The sequence below is a fragment of the Olea europaea genome, chromosome 4, assembly GCF_002742605.1.
Source record: "Olea europaea var. sylvestris chromosome 4, O_europaea_v1, whole genome shotgun sequence".
NCBI lineage: Eukaryota > Viridiplantae > Streptophyta > Magnoliopsida > Lamiales > Oleaceae > Olea > Olea europaea.
Window position 1 is genome coordinate 5,760,128 of NC_036240.1, and position 4,654 is coordinate 5,764,781.

Consider the following 4,654-nt stretch of genomic DNA (forward strand, 5'->3'; position numbering starts at 1 on the left):
CAAGTAAAAACAAAAAAAGAAATTATAAATCTATGAAAACAATTGAAAGATGCGCAATTAAATAATTTAAAGTTTTAACCGATGTAGGAAAATGGTTAGGATTTACTAGTTCACCTCATTAATTTCAATCACCAAATTTTAATAACAATCAATAATTTGTATTTGATTAAATTTTTCTAAATTAATTAATTTACCTTTCTCGATTCAAACCAATTGTTCTCGATTAATTAAACCCCCAACATCTTTATTTAAGGGTAAGCCTTCGTAAAAGAACGTTTAATCACCGAATAATTCAATTAAAGACCACAGAATTAATAAAGTGCATCCCTACCTTCTGCCAAAATTTCAATTTTATTACGTGATCTAAATAAACTCATCTCTCGGTTAGTTACCATTCAAAAATCAATGAATTAATGATCAAGTAATTCAAAGTCACGAATAACATGAAGTAAAAATAATACAGAAACATTAATTGAAGATCAAATTTCATATCAAAATTAAGGTTCAAAACTAAATTATATCTTTTGTCCCAACTTTTGGTTTAATTATACATCATGGTGGAAGAGGGTTCTGAATACATCAATGATTTTAAAGAAGAATTATTAAAAGATGAAGATTTTGGACCAACAATCCGTCTTCTTGTATGAATCTTGAAAATTCAAACTTTTTCTCTTTCTTTTTTCTCTCTCTCGTATCTTCTCTCTCTTATTCTTTTTAATTTTTATTCTTTATAGTCTAACCCTGCTTTCTTTGACCTAGAAGAGGTCTTTATATAATGGCTGTCTCGTCTCAAAATCATGCCTTGAAAATGTTGAAACGAACCCCAGAATTAAAACATAAAAGCTAAATGATGTGGATCCTTTCCACATACGAGGATTACCATCCACTGACCCGAGGATTATCATCTCAAGGATTCATATATTCGTTTTTGTGTCATAAAAGCATAGGAGTCGTCGGGCTCCATGTCCTCGGGCTTAACTGCTCGATGGTTGGAGCCACCACCACACATGATTGATGCCCCGACATCCTTGGGATCGGGAACTTCCTCCCTTTACCACAGGCGGTCCTCAAGATAGTGCCTTGCTCTTGAACCTGGAGTTATCCTGGCCCTAAAAGGATTCTAATCTCCCTCAAACTTCTGAATTCAGGACTCCTATGTCTAGTAGAACTCAACCACAGTAGTACAACACAAGTCCAACATCTGTCTCAAGTAAGATTCTTTCGGATAAGGATGTTCAACTAACTTAATTCTACCAGGAATGCATTACCTATTTCTATAAATATTAGGCTCCAACTCATTATTCAAGTACGTTCTTCATTATTTCCAGTCATAGCTTTACGCATTAATTCTCTTTTCTAACTTAAGCATTTGAGGGGCGATGAGGACATACCTTGACGCCTTTGTTTTAGGTCCCAGAAGATCTTGGTCGTGTCCATTCATGATCCTCAAGTTCGGGAAATTAGCATGTGCAGATTTTTGGTAGCATCATTACATATTTAACACAAATTGGCGACGCTGGTTGGCCAAATAAATGACAAACAACCTGATCACGATCAACCATGGTAACAAGGGGCTCTCTTGAATTGAGACTGGGCCAAGGTTAGCTTACCATGGTCTAGCCCCCAACTTTCGGATTGTTGTGATTTTCTCCATTTCCAACTTTTTCATCCGATTTTGGTCATTTTATTTATCCAAATCTTCAACATTGATCCCGAACTTTTGAAGAGCTATCATGCTGGTCCCTTTACTTAAATATAATCATCCGAAATTGGCCACATTCGCAGTGGCATCAAAGAGCAATCACGTCCCCCAATGAGAAGGATGGTGAATTTTGACAGGTCCTCAAGTAGTGCACCAGTGGTGTCACCATTCCTCCTCAAGTCCGGCACCACATCCTGATACCCTTGAGCTGCTACATAGAGAATTTTGTGGCGCCAAGAATACTAGAGCTCAAGGAAACCGTGTAAGAAGAGGAGGAATGGACCCTGACCACGCGTGCTTACGTGCATATTTAGGCCATTAACAGGTACTCTCCTGTGTCCTATTTTCTCCATCATTGTCTCGGTGTGTGCGTGGGCGTGAGCATGTAAATGAGTTTAACGCAGAATGAACAAGAGTTCAATAACAGTTTTGCTACATTGCCTGACAGAATGCCACCAATGAAAATCCGCACACTGCTTCTGTCGAAAAGGTGGGCACCAAACTCTGGCAAAACAGCTTAATTCATGCAATAAATGATACGTCCTGGTATCTTTCTAAACATAATCTTGTGAACCACATATTTTGGCAATTATTTATTTACTGGCTCTAAAGGAGTGAAGAGACAGACTGTTATGTCAAAAAATAATTGGGTGTTTTTGTTTTAATTTTTCAAATTGTCTAATCATGTATCGACGCGTATCTCATTTAAATTTAAGTCTAGATATATAGCTTGATGCCAATAAGAAAAAACAGTACAGTAGAATATTCTGGAAAATACTTTGAACATCACCACTCAACATCGATTGATACGCCAAGAAAAAAGACAGTTACATCGTTGAAGACGAAGGGAGTGAAAATTCTTGGAAGAAATCAAGAATGTGCTTATTAATCTCATCAGGCTTTTCTTCGTGGATAAAATGAGCTACTCCTTTCATTACAACGACTTCCTTCAGCAATGGTACATATCTCTTGAACCCGCCTTTCTGTATGAAGTCTTTGGTGCCAGGGGCATTATAGGTTAAGTCGAGGTCACCCACAATAAACTTCACTGGAACTTGAATTTGATCCCCAGTCCATGGCGCTGTGAACTCCCAGTTTCTGTAATATCCGAGAAATTAAGATCAAGATTTGAAAACCAAAAAGAACCAATGGTCGAGGGAAATTTATCGATAGGACAGTTTGAAGAAATGAAGGTAAACCTAAAAACTAAAAGCTGATAGTGCATCTGTTGTTATAAATTCGATATAATATGCAATATAAATGAATATCAAACTAAAATCCACTATCACATAAAGATTTGTTTGTTGTATTTTCCATTTAAATTGGCAAATTTGTCTCCAAAACAATTGAGAAAGGGGAGTATACATATCGAGTGCCCGGTAGTAATTTAATGCCCGGTGAAGCCACTCTTCTCATATTTGCTAGCATAGTAATCAACTTCTTCTTCAGATAGCCATGAAGGCAAGATAATTGGAGTATCTGCCGAATCTCCTAACGAACCAAACCATTTCCCCCTAGGAAGGTAAAGTGGACCAGGATTGCGGTAGGTCAGGAAACTCTTCAACACCCTCTTAGTACCCACATGGGCAAACTCGCCTTCTATTTCTCCAGGTTCCTGGAACAGGGAAAAAAAAAATCAGAAAAAACAAAAACTTAATGCAACTTTTGCTTTCAACTTTACTGCAATGTATTGTAATCCAGGAAAAAAAATAGAACTCTTATTAATGAGGAAGAAAATGAAAGAACCTGGAATCTGCAAATATAGTAATCTTCCCCATAAACTGAACGCAAGATCTCAAGAGGTTTCTTGCTGGGGTTTCTCGGCGAGAACGCCACACTCAAATTCACCAAAGCTTTAACTTTATCCGGTCTATACAAACACAAAGCCCACGCAATCATGGCACCCCAGTGATGCCCAACCACAAATTGTTAAATGTGGCATTAATTTGTAATCTTAGGAAATAAATAAGGTTACATGCACTTGAAGAAAATGTATCAGGAAAATACATGATGCAAATTCATGAATTATTAGGTGTCCATTTATATTCCCATGTCTCTAGAGTTATCCATGTGGTCCTATAATAGAGGTCATTCTTGTAGTCTCATTGTAAGAAAAAAAAGAAGAAAACATTATTGAGTGTGCTGTAGCAACTCAAAAACTATCAATAAAAATTCAAGTTTTTCTTCAACATTTCGTTTCCGCACTAACACAAATACCTTCTCTTCCTGGGCCGCAACGGCGTTAAGGAGCGCCACCACGTCACCAACCACGTGCAGGTTGGTGAATTTTGTGAAATCGTTTACAGGCGCACCAGTAGTGTCGCTGTAGCCGCGGAGGTCCGGTGCCACCGCCCGAAAGCCTTGGCTGGCCATGAAGGCCATTTGGTGGCGCCACGCGTACCAGCATTCAGGGAAACCGTGGAGGAATAGCACAAAAGGGCCCTGCCCTATTTCTGCTACGTGCATGTTTATGCCATTTATAGTCAGTGATTTGTGCTCTATTCCCTCCATCTTTCTTGCTCTTGAATGAAATGTGATGGGACTTCGGTTGGGAATTGGGGACTTATAGTGGAAGCAGTTATGATGAAAATACATGATGCAAATTCATGAATTATTAGGTGTCCATTTATATTCCCATGTCTCTAGAGTTATCCATGTGGTCCTATAATAGAGGTCATTCTTGTAGTCTCATTGTAAGAAAAAAAAGAAGAAAATTTGAATCAAATATTAATAAAAATCACAATATTAGATGTACATAATTTTTTTATTTAATCTTTTATCCACCATTCACAATAAGGGGTGGGGGTCACATTCGGGAACTTTTATATTCAGCGGTGCTCGCGTGCATTGTGAAAGGGGGATAACTTTCGATACATTTCATTCGATATAAATGAAATTGTCCTAATAAAAAAATTATTCCGTATGCTTTGTTTTTAGATGTTGGGTAAATTT

General features: G+C 37.6%; 1 pseudogene; it reads right to left on the reverse strand.

The window, feature by feature from the left end:
- Window positions 1–2,360: 2,360 nt before the first annotated feature.
- Window positions 2,361–4,281, reverse strand: LOC111393391 (annotated as a pseudogene).
- Window positions 4,282–4,654: the final 373 nt, after the last annotated feature.